Genomic DNA, 16,101 nt, shown 5'->3' on the forward strand with positions numbered 1-16,101 from the left:
CACTTTTGCTGTACCGTGCTAACCCAGGCATCTGTCATTCCCGGGTTGCTGCTATTAGGAATTATTGGACTGTACCACCGGCAGGGAAAGCAGAGGGGGGTGAGGATGGCAGTTGCAACCCTCTCTGCCCTTTTGTGTGTTTTGCATAAAAGAACCCCAATCATGCTGCATATAAATTATGAATCCGTGTGGGCAAACTCAGGCACCTCCTGTTGGCTGAAGCTTGGGACACGGAGGTAAGGGTTTCCGCTGGCCTGAGGCGCCTCTCACTCCTCAAGTCAGCAGATCCATCTTTTTGATGCTATACTGTAAATTTATTTCACCTCGGAGAGTAAACAGATATATTGGCGCCCCAAGGGTTCATGGGTAGCGTATTTACAAAGGAGCCTCCTCCGCCAGCCGGTGCCACTGCCGCTAATGAGAGCGGTCATTAAGTAAATGAGACGTCGCCTGAGCTGGCTTAGGAGTTCGCACACGGAGGGGAGAAGATATTTAATTGAAACCCGCACACAGTCGTCCCCACATGTGACCGCAGCACGGGAGGCAGCTGCTCCCCCAGTCCACCCCTCACCCCCCATGTAAATTTCATGATTGCTTTTCCGTGATGTCATTTTGAAAGAGGACAGACAATAGCTGTGGGGAAAGGTAAGTCAATATTATGTTCTTTCGCTGACAAAGGCAGATACCCAGTGCTTGGCTCTTCACCTTGGACGAGGCAGGGCGAGGGTGTGAGAGCAGAGCTAATTCTAAGAGGAAGGCTTTCTTTGCAGGAAGAGCAGGTCTGGGGTGGGTTTTAGAAGCTGCTTGGGGGGTCTGAGGGCTCTCTTCTCCCGGGGATGTTTTCCTCCTCTTTCCCTGCCCCTCCCTGCTTGCTCGCGTTCTCGGCCTCTCTGAGATTCTCGCGGACATATTCTGTGTCTGACAGAAAAGACGCTTAGTTGGGGGGGAGCCCGGTACCAAGACAAGAAACTTTATGGGTATTTCCGGACGAGGTACAGCAGACATGTCTGCGTCGTGGGACCCGGGGGCGGCACGTCTGGGGCGAGGCTGACCCTGTAGGCAGAGCTCCCCGGAGCAGGCTTAGGACTTGCGGTTTGTCTCTGGAATTTCTCCTGCGGCAGCTGGACACCCAGGTACCGGCTGGAATGCTCACATGGCATTCTGCCTCGGCGTGCCCCCGATTTCCAAACTTAGGGAGCACCGCCTAGGGTGGAAAGATGTGCAGAACTAGATAGTGGCCATTTCTCTCAGTTTCTTTGCTCATTATGTGAGCATGGGGTTGGGGAGTGGACTTGTCTATGGTGTTGGTGCAACTGGATTTTCATATTTAAAACTAAAAATCAGGGTTTGCTGAAGCTAGTTTGGGCTTTGAACAACCTAATGTTGTCTGCAGGGCAACGTGCTGGGGGCCTGGACGCTGTGCTCCAGATTCCCTCCGTGAACCAGGACAGCAAACAGGCGCAGCCACGCCTGTTCTCAGTGTGTTCCTCGTTCTGTGTTCCGAGGGCTTTTCTTGTCTCACCTTTGACGCCGTAGAGTTGGGCATTTAATTCCTGGAACAAAACATCCTGAAGCGGGGACGAGGGAGCCGCATGTGGGCTTGGTCTCTGAGCCTCTGGCCGTGCTTCTAGAATGACAGTGATGATTGCAATGATCCTTTTGGGAGAGGGAGGCGAGGAATTTTGCCCTGGTGGTTTAATGAAATCCTAGAGAAATCTTAGGGCACCTCTGAGGCTAGTGGGCGGAGTAAACAAAAGCAGAGCTTCAGCCGCTGGCAGCAGGGAGGAGCAGCTGAGGATGCATTTCGACTTTCCTCTCTGGAGGTGCCGGCCGAGCCGCTCGGACCTGCCCTGGCCAGGGCAGGGGCTGTGCTGTGCCTTTACCCAGGGCTGCAGACAGAGGCGCCTGGGGCCCAGGACCTGCCCTCAGGGCTCCTGCCCTGGCCCCCTAGACGGGTCCTCTCCTTCCATGTGGCCCAGCTCACTAATGGTAAACGAAAGGGCGGAGAGCAGGCACCAGGGGGCTGGCGACTGGAGGCAGACCGGCCCGGCCCGGTCCCCTCCCCCACGTGGCTCACTGTGCAGGAGGTCGGGTCAAAGAGAAGGGGGCAACTCAAGAAGGCTTCTGTTCTGTGCGGTGGTGCCTGAGGCCCCTGGAGGGACCCCCACCCCTGGACACCTGAGCAGGTCTCTCCAGGGAGCGGGTGCTCCTTGAGGAGGCGTGCCCTGGTCCAGGGGACTGAGCAGGAGCTGCAGAGTGGGGGGCAGAGAGGCTTGGGCTCCCCTACCTTGGCCTCCGGAACCCAGATGCGGCTTGGGGAGCGTCCATCGAAGGGCAGCCGAGGGGCTGTGGGGCCCTCAGACCCTGCCCACAGGCCAGAGGCAGCCCTAATGCCGAGAACCTTGCTCCAGGCCTCTTGGAAGATCGGGGGGAGGCAGCAGCCACTACTGCCCGAATGCCGCCAGTGCCCGATTTGTGGACAGCCGCCTCCAGAGCCCTGCACCGTGGGTAGAAGTCACTGTGGCTGCAAAATTGCTGCCTGGAGATGATGGTGGCCTTTATGGGGCGCAGCAGAAGGTGTTCAGGCACTCGCCTTGGTTTGGCCCCTTGGTGGGCTGACGGGCAACGGTGCAGATGGGGAGGGGCCTGGGAGTAGGACCTGGGAGCTGACCGGCCGTCAGGCGCTCTCCCTGGTCCTGCCTGGGGCACCCCCCTCTACCAGGCCCATTGTCTTACTCCTACCTGTCTTACTCCTACCTGGGGGACGCCGGGGGGGGGGGGGTGAGGACATGGTGCCCAGCGTGCGAGCATGTGGGCAGGGGAACCAGAGGAGGTGGGCACAGGCCGAGCTGCCTAAGGCTGGAGCCCCCCTCGCCCCCAACACAGTGCCGGTGCTTCAGAGCATCGCCCCTGGGCAAGGCGCAAGTGGGAGCCGAGCAGGGGCCGAGTTGGGGGCTGGGGGTGGGGCCAGGAGCGACATGGACACCTTGCCACCGCCGGACCCGGAGAGGACAGGAGGAGAGGACAGGAGGACGGCTTCCTCGGGAAGAGGCCAGCTGGGGAGGGGGGGTGGCGCTGGCCTGGTGGTTGCCGGGCCGTGGCTGCCGAGACTGCGCTCTACTCTGGCATCTTGGGGAGATGAACGCTCTGCCAGTGCCAGCTCCAGACCCCCTTGTTGTTGGCTTTTCTCTTTAGGAAGCTCGGCGGCCTGTGGGTGGTGGGCACTGCTCCCCCAGCTGCCCGTAGCCCCTGGAGGCTGTGCTGCAGTCGCTGGGACCCTCACTGCCACGCTCTTTCCTGAGACCTTGCTCATGACCAAACCAGAAGTTTGTCTGCAGATGTCATTTTAAGGGGACTTTTGTGGCATATACAGGAAAACGGTCTGTGCATTGGTATGATTAGACCAGCCCGAAAGCACCGCGTTTCCCAGAAGGAACAGGAGCTGCTCCAGGGGCTTTCCCCTCCCAGAGACCCCCGGGCTGCTCAGGGAGAAGCCCCTCACCTGGGTCCCCGGCCTTGCCCCTAGCCCAGGCCTACAGAGGAGTTTCCTGGGGGCTTGGGGACAGAAGGTGCCGCCTGTGGCCTTCGCTGTGTCCTGAGAAGGTCTGGGCATATTTTCTGTCTTTAATGGATGGCTGAGCCGTCCAAATGGCACTTAAACTCAAAACAAAAATGAGGGAGAGGCATTTTCACTTGAATCAAAGTGTTTTCAATCTCAAGCTTCCACTGACCTGCTCTAGAGGGAGTGCATTAGTAAGTACTTTCAGGTGGAAACCGCAGTTGACAGCGTCTTCCTTCTCGCCTGGCTGGTCGGGTCCCCTGGCCAGCTCTGGAGTCTTCTTCCGCCAGCAGGACAGTGAGGAGCCCATGCTTTTCTTGAGAGAAGAGGGGCTTTGCCCGTCCCTTTTTCACTTTAAAATTTGTGCTTGAAAAAAAAACCCACAATGTTATTTTGATCAGATGAAGGGAAAGTAAATGACAGGGAAGGTCTAATGTGCCCTGAGGAAGGCTGCCAGGGCGTCTGCGACAGCTATGGTTGGCATGGAGAGGGAGCGAGCTTTCAAAGGGGGATGCCTGTGGTCTCCCCACCCCTCACCTTGCAGCCCCCACCTCACGAGCACGAGTCTCCACGTGCGTGCAGGTGGTGGGGGGCGTTGGCCTGCGAGGCCAGTGTGCTGGGGCTTTGTCTGGGGCCACCATCTGGGCCTGAGTGCCCAGTGGCACCTCAGAAGGCAGTGACAGCTCAGAAACGAGGAGACCGAAGGGCTCGGCACTGCCGCTGGTGACAGGGGAAGCTGCACATCCGAGCTGGAAGCCTGGGAGGAAAAGCAGCCGTGCCATATGGCCTCGGCTGCTGGAAATTGGCCGCCCAGCTCCCACCTCGCCATCACGCTTGGCTACACACCTGACAGCTTCGCTTGGGGCGGAGGGCTCTGGCAGAAGCCATCTGGGTCTGCTCTCATTCCCCGATCCTACTGCCTAAAAAACACACACTGGCAGAGCAACGTGAGCTCGAGGGGCGACCTGCTGCAGCGGCAGCAGCGTCCTGGAGGTACAGGAGTGGTGGGCTTGTGCCGCCCTGCCAAGCTTCTGGTTCCCCAGCCCTGCACATGCCTCGGTCTTCCTCGCGCAGACGCGGAGCCCAGTGCCCAGCACGGACTCCTGTCCTGCGGGAGGCCCCTGAGCTCTCCTTGCTGGGTTGGGGGCTTGGTACACTCTGGTGAAATTGAGCCCCAGACCTCAAACTGCAGCAGCAGGAGCCTGGGGTGGGGGTCCCTGAGGCTTTCTTCCTCGTCTCCACGTGGGATTTGCTGAGTTGACTGGTCACAGCACTTAGGTCCATAGGTCTTAACTCGCGAGTTCTGAGAATCAAAGGGTTTTTGGAACCCTGCTATCCTGGGCCTCCCCCCGTCGTTCCTAACCCAAGGTGCTCTGCTAGACCTGGGGGCTCACCTGTGGTGTAAATCCGTGCTTGTGGGCGGGCTCCAGGCATCCCAGGGGTCAACAGTCCCGGGGCCGCCAGGCCTGGTGGTTCATCTGCGGGTGCTGGATTTACAATTTCCCACACATCTACTCTTACCAAAGTTTTCTTTAGCCAGAAATAGGGACTTGAAATTGGGAGGTCTATTTACACTAACCTGGGCCCTCACTGCCCTCGACTCTCCAATGGAGCAGACACATCCTCTGGGGAGAGAGGGACCGTTCAGCACGTTTGGTGTAGCTGCTGCAGTCACCGTGTTGGGATTACGTTAAGTTAACTCATTTAGTTCTCCTAAAACCCCTTGTGGGTAGACTTTGTTACCATTTTGTTTACCCACAAAGGCTGGGACGTACAGCCATAGCTGGAGTGTGAAGTGCTCTCAGAAGTGCCTTCCTCTCGAAGGCCCAGCACCCCGCCTGGCACCCCAAACCCAGAGGGACCATCCTCAGACAGCTCTGCCTGCACCGTGTCTGCCGCGGCCCTTTCTCAGGTCCCCAACCCGGCCCCCACCTGCCTTCTTCAGCCCGGGTCACCAGACCCCTCAACACGCCTCCTCTCACCTGCAGTTGGAATTTTACATCTGTCCCGAGGCTGAGCATGGAGGCTGCTCTGGGAGGCTCTGTGAGTCTCGTGTTTATTTGTGGCTGTCTCGAGGGCTTCTCCAGACACTTCCACGGTCAGGAGGCTGCAGACCTGACCTCCCTCAGGCCTGGCCCGGGAGCCTCCAACTCCTTCGATTTCAGTGCAGGGTGATTGCCTGGGCCACCCTGGTAGACACGGCACGGGCCCTCCACGTTGGAGGCGGAAGTTTTAAATGCAGGCTTTGTGGGAACAGGTGAAAGAAAGAGCTACTAAGTGCTCAGTGGAAAAATTTCCGTTCTGAGTTTTCCTCTGTTATCTGCTTCTTGAGGTTGGTTCTGGTGAAGGGGCTCATGTCTACACTAGTAGACGATCCCACCTAAAGAGGCTCCTCTTTTTTTAGGGCTTGGATTTTGTTTTGTCTAGATTATGCAGCGATTTGTGTGTCCTCGAAGGCTGCACTCTGGTGCTAGCTAGCCTTCAGGGTGTCCGGACCCAGCCATGGGGGCTCCCCGCCAGCTTGTTGCTGCATCAAAACAGACGCCTCCCCCGACCAGAGAGCCTCATGGTTTTAAGAGATGTGCACTGCGAGTGTCCTGCCTTCCCCTGGAAACAGGATTCAGCAGCCCAGAAGCCCCGGAGGCCTCTGGGGGAAGAGAAGAGCAAAGCTGATTGTTTGGGTTGTGCTCTGCAAGCTTTGCAACCCCTGGAGAAGGTGCAGAGCTGGTGGCGAGGACACTGTGCTCTGGGCACCTCATCCACAGGACCCCCACTCTGGCCCTGCCCGAGGCCTGGACTCAGACACGCAGCTCCAAAGCCCTGAGCCCACCTGACACGGCCCTGGGTTTGCAGTTCTCCCAAGGGTCAGTGCTTTCCAGTGTTCTGAGGAACCTGGATTTGTTTTGACGTGGGAATACTGAGCCCAGCTCTTCCCTGGGAGTGTGTGATGTGCTGGCTCCTCCCCTGCCACCCCTTCCAGTGGACGGCCCAGGGTCACCCAGACGCGGGGCAGAGACCTGGGACCACAGGAGCACTTCTGCTCTCTCCAAATTCAGCTCAGAGCATGGCGCCCCGATGGGAAAATAAGCACAGCTGGTTGTCATGCCCATCCCCCAGCATTTCTGAGCTGAAAGGGGGTGGGGGGGTGTTGCTGGGTGGTGCCAGGAGGCAGACGGGGCACCCCCGGACACAGTTCCCCTGGCCACGCAGCCTTCATGCCGGTGCAGTAGCACAGCCCAGGGTGGTGCCTGCTTGGCTCCTCTGGGAGGGGAGGGCTGGGGTGGGGGGGGGGCCTGGGGCTGTGGCCCCATGCCAGCAGGCTCTGCCCAGGCCTCCTGCTGCTGCAGCAGTCGGGGCCAGAGCCCGGGCACCCTGGAGAAGAGCAGAGGCTGCTCCTGACCTGTACCACGGGCCCCAGAAGGCGCTGCAGCCTTGACTTCATCCTGCTCACCTGGTGACAGCCCGTTCTCATGGGGCTGTCTTCCAGGACCTGGACCAAGGGAGGCTTCAGTAAAGAAGGAAGCGGCAGTGTCTCCTCTTGCTTGGTGAGAGGAGCAGCTCGGCCCAGGAGAGAAGCTTCTGGGACTCGGGGATGAGAGACGCTGAAAGAGGATTCCAGAGGAAGACTCCTCTTGATCCCCCAAACCCAGAGGAGGGCTGCCTCGGGCCGCAGCCTGCGGGTGCTGGCCGCAGCTATCTGGGGACCCTGGCGTGAGATGCAGGGCCAAGGGGGCCAGGGGCAGGAAGTCTGAGTGGACGGCGCCCACTCGGACCTTCCCATTGGCTTTGTGCAGCCCTGGGGCTTGGACGAGGTGCTTCAGCTGCAGCTGCTCCAGCGAGGCGAGCATCTAACAAGGCTCAGGTGTTTGAGGCCGCAGGGGTCTTTCTCAGGGAGGAGGGCCCCTGCCGGCTCCCCTTACCGCCCCAGAGGCCTTTGATGAGCACCCAGTTTGTGCCAGGCCCTGGGCCAACCTCGGGGTGCAGCGGCCACAGGCCCCGGGGGCAAGAGTCCCTGCCGTGGGGGCCTGGGGCCTGGGGGGCCGGTCGGCTGTGGGCAATGTGGGGGAGCTGGGCTGGATTCCACAGCCGGGGGCCTGGCTCTCCGGTGTGGTCAGGGTGGCAGCCCCCACCCAGCGCCCGAAGCTCCTGCCCGGCCCTGCCTGCCCCATGGCCTGAGCCCAGACCTTGGGAGGCCTGGGGGTCGCCTCTGGCTGGATGGCTGGGTCAGGGGTCCTCAGCCAAGTGTGCCGTTGTGGCTCGATCCGCATGGTGCAAACAGCGTGGGCTGGGGGCTTGTGGACTGACCGGGGTGCGCCGGTGGGTCCCCGGGCCTCAGTAGGCAGGGACGCCCTTGCCGGCGACCCCAGATCATGCCGACGTGGCAGGCAGCGTGCCCGGCCTGGGGCTGACACCCCTCCCCGTTTTCCTGAGAGCCTCCCTGCCGGCCCGTGACAGGTGCCTGGAGAGCGTCCTGTGATTTGGTTTGGAAAGTCGTTATTACGGCAGCAGTTTAGCTGTTGTTTTTACAGTGCTCGTAAGGTTAAAAGAAATAATAATAATAATAATATAAAAAAGACTCAGCCACAGTAACTGCCTGCAACATGCTATTTGCATTTTTAAGGAAACACTTCTTTGAGACAGGCTGGGTGAAAGGTCACTATTTGCATATAAATGGAAGGAAAGTGGGTGATGGGGAAGTTACATCTGTATCATTTTCTCAGCAGCGAGCTGCTGTCGTAGAGATTAAGGGACATGCTGCATTTGGCTTTTATTGAATAGAGAAAGTACCAGCGAGGCTGATTTAGAAGCAAAATAATGAGAGAAATGTGCAAAGCTATAGAATTGCTGGCTCCCCTCCCCCCACCTCTCTCTTCTCTCATTTTCACCTAAACTCAGCAAAAGCAGGTCTGTCTTTACTCCACTCAGCAAGTCTTCATTTTACTTTTCTGTGAATTCCAGTTTAAAGAGAGAGACAGAGAGAGAGAACAAGCAAAACTTTCCTTCATTTTCCACCCTGCCCTGCTTGCTTGTCTAGCAAAAGCTCTTCTCAGACCCCAAGCCCAGTCACGGAAGCCCCCACAAATCTGGGCTCTGAGAAGGGAGGGGTGAGCAGTGAGAAGTCAAGGGTGAGGGGTGAGAGGCTGGGATGGGCACCCTGGGGGTACAGCCCTCCCCGCCCTCCCTGCCCCCACTTCCCGGGCAGACGCCCCATTTCCAAGGCACAGGCCCTTCTGTCCTGCTGCGGCTGCCGGACCCACTCGTGTGGGGGCTGCTGCTCCACGGCGCCGTCCCTGCCAGCGGCCCCTGGGACAGGGTGGAGTGTGCGCGTGGACGCCCTTGTGCCTATTTCTCCACTGTGGAAACCGTGAGTTCTGATTGTTCTTTCTAGATCTCTCCCCTGCCAGATGTGTAATTCCTCCTCCAGCTGTGAGAAGCTTCTCCTCCATCATCCTTAATCTCCTTCCTTATTTATCAGTCCCCGGAAGGGAGCCCGCCCTGTACCTACTGCTGCCTTCCTGTACCAATGCTCCCTCACCCCACCTGGGTGCTGACCCCTGCCCCCGGCCCCCCAGGGATCCCCATGCCCTGGCTCTGACCCCCGCCCCCGGCCCTCCCAGCGGACCCCCACCCCTCTGCAGGCTGGCCTCTTGGGGACCCTTCTCATCCTGCTCAGGCCTTGCACTAGGGGTGACGGGCTGGCTGGACCCCGCCTGGTGCCCCGTGAATGCAGATCTGATGCTGGATTCTTCCAGAAGGAGTGGGGCTCCTCCTAGGTGTGCTCATAGCAGCCTGCTGCTTCTTCACGACATCCCAGCATCTTCCTTTTAATGCTTCTCTCTGCACCACGGAGCATACGCCAGGGTTAGTGCCCACGCAGGTCTGGCTGTCTGGCAGGTGACAGTCCCTGCCCCTCAGTGTCCGGGGCGCCCGTGGCTGATCCCCTGTGCTGCACCAGCAGACCCCCAAGCACCCAGTGTGATCCTCCCAGACGAGGTCAGACGAGATCTTCCAGAGGCCCCCAGCCTCTGCCCAGGGCACCTTGTGGTCACCCCTGACCTCCCGTCACCACCCTCGAGGGCACCCCCCGTCCTGGACCCCATCCCAGGCCTGGTTTGCGCCACCCTCCATGGACACACACCCAGTAACGCCCTGATACGGGTAGCCCGGCAGGTGCATCTTGGGACCTGCCTTTCTCTACCACTTCCCTTCACTTGCATTTTGTCTGGCACAGAGGGTGGTGGTGGGTTTTCAGCTTGAAGGTGAATTCTCAGGATCTTGCTCCGCGTGTTTCAGCATCACGCTGCTGCTGAGAAATCAGGTGCCATCTGGTCAATGTCTCTTCTGGGAACTTCTCCCTGGAGGTTTTTGGGACACTCCTCCCCTCCTGGTGCTTTAGCACGTCACAGGCTGGGCTTGGATGTGGGTCTTACTCGTTTCCTGGGCTGGGTGCTTAATGGTTCTTTTAATCTAAAAATATAATTCCCTTTAGTTCTGGGAAATAATTTTTATATTTAATTAATACTCTTTCTTGGTTGTCTCTTTCCGGAACTCCCAAGTTGATGTCAGGTCCTCCATTTTTCTCAAGTTTTCCTCATTATTTTCCATCTTGTCTTTTTATTCTCCTTCCTAGTAGATTTCTTTGCCTCTAACTCCAACTCTTCTCTTATATTTTTCAATTTTCTTCCATATTTTATTTCCAAATTGGGAAGTCAAACACAACAGTGTTATGCCTTCCAAATCAACTGCCATGCCAGCTTCCCGTCCTGGCCACTGTCTGGCCTTGTCCAGTCGCCCTGCTCCCACTCTAAGCACCTTCCACTGGAGCGAGCTGCAGTGCAGCTTCCTGGACACCCCCCACCTCCCCCAAGTTCCTGGCCCCCAGGCCCGGCGTTGCCGAGCTCTCCGAGGCTGGGAATGGAGACCTCATGCTGCCAAGCCCTGGGCCTGCTTCTCTGGCCACCACCTCTGGATGCTGCGGTATGGGTGTGCCTGTCCCAGGCTCGTCCTCAAGTGGGAACAGTCTGGACCTCAGGATCTCCTGGGTTCTGGGCCACATCTGCTGTGGCCTGTGTGTGGGTTTTGTGGAGGCTTTGTGCTCTTCTAACCCCTGCTCCCAGCCTGGCTGGGTGTTACCTTAAATCTGAGCAGCAGCAAGGAGGGGATGGGTGAGAGATCGAGATGACAAGTAGGAAACCTTTTATCCTTCACATGGCAAGATGTCCCACATCTTCGTACGGGAGTCCAGGACCAAGCTCTCCAATGCCAACGTTCGGCCTCTGGCTTTGAGGGTTGGGACAAGAGGGAAGAGGGGTCGGCATTGCCGGCATTTCCTCTGCATGAGGAGTGATGGCGGCCCAGGGGTCTTCATGAGTGGCCGCGGCATCCTGGGCTCTGGCAGTACTCGTGTCCCAGTAGACCGTGGAGAGGTGCAGCTGGGCTCGTCGTCAGCTTGAATTGCCCTGAGGTCGTCCGTGTGGTTAGGGGCTGACCCATCCTGTTGTGAAGCCAGGGCTGTGTGTTGTGCCATTTATTTCATGATGCCACCTCCGGCCACCTTGTGGGCACAGAAGTAGCTGCTTTTGCTTGTCTGAGCCTTGGCTTGGTCCGTGGGCAAGACCACCTGTGTTGGCTGAGTGTAGCCACAGCTTGGACACCGAGAAGCCTCTGTGGCCTGTCCTGCGTAACTCACCACCATCCCCATGTCTCTGGACCCAGCCTTCCCTGGCCTCCAAAAGCGGCTGCTGGGTACCTGGAGAAGGGAGGTATGTGGTGTCCAGGGGTTCCAGCTCGGAGTGGTGGTCACAGTGGACTGGGCTCCAGGAGGCAGATTCCTAGCTTCCCTGCTCTGTGCCACTGGGAAGGGTGCTCATGAGGATGGCAGGAGAAGGGCCCTCTCACCAGGCAGTTCCTCGTGTCAGGAAATGATTTTGAGATGAGTGTCCGCCCAGTGATTCCCATAAAATGACATTGAACACACTGACCCCCTTCCTTCTGACATCCCCTGGAGCTTGACACAGGCACGCCCACCCTGCCCTAGTTTATAGAGTGTCTTGCCTTCCCATCATCATCCGCAAGTCTGGGACATGTGGTGTCAACCCTGTCCACAAGCTGGGAGCTTCTCTAGCACCGGTGTGGGCCAACCCTCTGACCTACGTACAGGCTTCCTCACATGTGCTGATCACTTAAAATAAAAACAAAGCAACTTTATTGGGATATAATTTACACTTTAAAATTTTTTTTTATTTTTTTATTTCTCTCCCCTCTTCCCCCCACCCCAGTTGTCTGTTGTCTGTGTCTATTTGTTGTGTCTTCTTTGTCTGCTTCTGTTGTTGTCAGTGGCATGGGAATCTGTGTTTCTTTTTGTTGCATCATCTTGCTGGGTCAGCTCTCTGTGTGTGCGGAGCCATTCTTAGGCAGGCTGCACTTTCTTTCGCGCTGGGCGGCTCTCCTTATGGGGCACACTCCTTGTGCGTGGGGCTACCCTACGTGGGGGACAGCCCTGCGTGGCACGGCACTCCTTGTGCGCATCAGCACTGTGCATGGGTCAGCTCCACACGGGTCAAGGAGGCCCGAGTTTGAACCGTGGACTTCCCCTGTGGTAGACGGACGCCCTAACCACTGGGCCAAGTCTGCTTCCCTAATTTATACTTTATAACATTCCCCCAGTTGACATGTACAAGTCAGTGGTTTTTATTATATTTAAGGAGTTGTGAATATATCACCACAATCCTATTTTACAGCATTTTCATCACACAGAAAGAAACCCTGCAACTGAAAGTGCTCATTCTCCATTTGCGCTTGGCCCACTGCCCCCCACCCCAAGCCCCTGGCCACCAGTAATTGACTTTCTGCCTCTATGGATTTGCCTGTTCTGGACATTTCAAATAAATGGAATCATAGTGCCAAAGGGGTGCTGATGCAAAACACCAGAAATCTGCTGGCTTTTATAAAGGGTATTTATTTGGGGCAGGAGCTTACGGATAACAGGCCATAAGCATAAGTTACTTCCCTCACCAAAATCTATTTTCATGTGTTGGAGCAAGATGGCTGCTGACGTCTGTGAGGGTTCAGGCTTCCTGGGCTCCTCTGGGCTCAGCTCCTCTGATTTCTCCACAAGGTCAGCTGTAGACTGTCAGGTGAACTGCTCTGTCTCTTTCCCTGGGGTTTCTGCCACGTCTAAGGAGCCATCTCTATTCCTCTATGTTCTTCTCCTGGCTCAGGTGCTCTCTTCCCGGGCTTGCTTCTCTTTCCTCTGTGTGTTTACTTCCTGGGGCTCCAGCTTAAGGCCTCAGCATCAAACTCCAACATCTAAACCCCTCAACTCTGTCCTTTGCCTTTTCTCTGTGAGTCCCCACCCACCAAGGGGCTGGGACTCAACGCCCTAATGACATGGCCCAATCAAAGCCCCAATCATAACTCAATCACACCCAGTAATAGACCAGATTACAAACATAATCCATATCTATTTTTGGAACTCATAACCACATCAAACCACTACATGCAGCATGTGATTTTTTGTATCTGCCTTTGTTTACTCAGCAGAATGTTGCAAGGTTCATCCATGTTGTAGCCTGTGGCAGCACTTCATTCCTTTATCCGGCTGAATAATACTCCATTGTGTGGCTAGCCACACCCTGGTTGTTGGACCTTTGGGTTGTTTTTGCTTTGTGGCTAGTATGAATAAAGCAGCCATGAACAGCTGTCATGAGGCTTTGTGTGGACATTTTTCCACTTTCTCATTGACACTTGTTATTGTCTGTTTTTTATTTTGTTTTATTTTTCTTAATGGCCATCCTGATGGGTTCCTAGGATACCTAGTGAAGTGGTATCTCCTTGTGGTTTTGAATCATATTTCCCTGAAAACTAATAATGTTGAACATCTTTTCATGTGCTCCTTGGCCATCTGTATCGTTGGAGACATGTCTATTTAAATCTTTGCCCAATTTATAATTGCGATAATTGTCTTATTATTGTGTTCTAAGAGTTTTTCTTCATGTATTCTGGATACAAGTTCCTTATTAGATATGCTATTTGAAAATATTTTCTCCCCATCTGTGGGTCGTCTTTTTTTAATAAAGATTTATTTTTTATTTATTTCTCTCCCCATCCTCACCTCCCATTGTCTGCTCTCTGCATCCATTCATTGTGAGTTCTTCTGTGTTCGCTTACGTTCTTGTCAGTGGCACCAGGAATCTGTGTCTTTTTTGTTACATCATCTTGATGCGTCAGCTCTCCGTGTGTGTGGCGCCACTCCTGGGTGGACTGCACTTTTTTTGCATGGGGCGGCTCTCCTTATGGGTGCACTCCTTGTGCATGGGGCTCCCCTATGCAGGGGACACCCCTGCGTGGAACGGCACTCCTTGCGCTCATCAGCCCTGCACGTGGGCCAGCTCCACACGGGTCAGGAGGCCCTGGGTTTGAACCCTGGGCCTCTGGTATGGTAGGTGGACGCTCTATCAGTTGAGCCAAGTCTGCTTCCCATCTGTGGGTTGTCTTTTCATTTTCTCGATGGTGTTGTTTGAAGTACAAAAATTTTACATTTTCATGAAGTCCAGTTTGTCAATTTTTTTTCTTTTATCACTTGTGCTTTTGGTGTCATATATAAGAACTCAAAGTGAGGAAGATTTACCCTTATGTTTTCTTCTAAGAGTTTCCACTCTTACATATAGGTCTTGAGCCGCTGTGAGCTAGTTTTTGTGTATGGTGTGAGGCAGAGGTTCTCCATTCCTCTGCGTGTGGACATCCGGGTGTCCCAGCACCATTTGCTGAAAGCACTTTTCTTTCTCCATGAATTTTCTTAGTGCTCTTGTTGAAAATCAATGGGCCATAGATGTATGGCTTTATTTCTGGATTCTCAGTCCTGTTCCATTGCTCTGTACCTCTCTCCTTATGCTAGGCCCACGCTGTCCTGATTACTGTCACTTTGTAGTAAGTTTTAAAATTGTAAAAATTGTAAGAACTTTGTTCTTCTTTTTCAGGATTGTTTTACCCATTCTGAGTTGCTTGAAGTTCCGTATGAATTTTAGAATCAGCTTGTCAATTTCTGCAAAAAAAAAAAAAAAGCAGCTGGAAGTTTGATAGGGCTTTTGTTGGTCCAAGTCTGTTTGAATCTCATTTCTACCACCCCAAGTTTTAGCCAATCTTTCCAGTCTTCTGCCTTATTCCGTCTGTTGCCTCCAGGGCACACCTCTAAGACCATTTGCTGCTTCCAGTCACTCCCATGTGCCACACATGCAAGGCACAACTTGAGGTGACCTCAGCTGGACCACACTCTAACTGCTGTTCCCGGGGAGGACTCTGCAGTGGCCCTGTACGTACACATCTTCCTCAGTGATACTTAAATTCCATCAAATGCTTCTCAAGTTAGGGGAGTGTGTGGCAATTTTGGTTTGCAGCCCACTGCTGCAGGCCTCCCCGCCCCCGGCAGTTCCAGTATATCCTTTCAGGGGTCACACCTCTCTTTTCCACTGTTCTAGATGCCAGGCACAGAGATGAGGCCTGGAGACAATCATTTGGACTGGTCTGATCACAACTTGGTGTCTTCTCATCCATCCACCCACCCATCCATCCATCCATCCATCCATCCATCCATCCATCCATCCATCCATCCAACAAATAGCTACTGGGCAACAATGACAGACCTGGCCTTAGGCTGGACTTTGGTGATGAAATACGAGTGAGACATGAGCTTTGCCTTCCAGGAATTTATGGCCATCTGAGGAGGTGGCTGTGCCATGACGAAGAGCACACACAAACGCGTGTGCATGTATAACACACAGCACATGCATGCACATGTGTGAGGCACACACAGCATTTGTGCATGCAACATGCACACATGCACACACACAGTTCACTGGTTCACACCACAAGTCCTCACAGCCTGACTGTGCCAGAAGGAAGGAGCGGGTGCCCAGCCCAGGTGGAGAGGACGGCTCCTCCATGAGCAAGGCCCTTCTCCCCTGATCGGGGAGTGATGAGAGGACAGAAGAGGGGAGGACACCTCCCTGTCTCACAGAAATGCAGGGAGATCCCCCATGAGTGTGGGGGGGCACAAGAAAGCTGAGAGGTGCCCCCTCCCACGATGACCTCCGCCCTTACACATGCTGGGGGTGGATGGCTATAACAGCTCTTGACCCTAGGGCCAGCCGTGGTCCCCAGAGACGCAAACTCCAGGGTGACTCTGGAGGCTTTTGACTCCCCATGCTCCCCACCTGGGCTCTCTGAGCCTCCCTGTCATCTGCTTTTGACTTGGGGAGGGGGAGGGGCCTCCGTGGCTGAGTTCACAGTCTCGGGATGCACACTCCCAGCAGGACCTACAAGGCTGTGCCGTCCAGGGGGCCTCATGGCTACGCCTGACCCACGGAGGCCCTGCAGTGGTGTGGTTGGACAGGCCTGGCTCCAGTGGCAGGACATGCGTGTTGAGTGTGGGCCAAGGGTCCTGTGGGCAGGGTGGCAGTTGAGAATGGTCATCGTGGCAGGTGGGCAGTGGCGGGCAGGGTGGATGCAGGGGCCTGAGACTCTTCCTGTGCCACTGGATCAGG

General features: G+C 55.7%; 1 protein-coding gene across 2 annotated transcripts in view; it reads left to right on the forward strand.

The window, feature by feature from the left end:
* Positions 1-344: 344 nt before the first annotated feature.
* The window catches only part of MYT1 (myelin transcription factor 1), a 91,529-nt gene continuing 75,772 nt past the window's right edge, over positions 345-16,101 (forward strand). Inside the window, exon 1 of one of the 2 annotated variants that reach the window (XM_004464920.3) lies at positions 345-645. The gene's annotated coding sequence lies outside the window, so the exon portion shown is untranslated. Of the gene's footprint in view, positions 646-936; positions 1,134-16,101 lie in introns of those variants that run through there. The other variant, XM_004464922.3, reaches the window with a different exon arrangement.

Source organism: Dasypus novemcinctus, chromosome 24, assembly GCF_030445035.2.
Source record: "Dasypus novemcinctus isolate mDasNov1 chromosome 24, mDasNov1.1.hap2, whole genome shotgun sequence".
Lineage (NCBI taxonomy): Eukaryota > Metazoa > Chordata > Mammalia > Cingulata > Dasypodidae > Dasypus > Dasypus novemcinctus.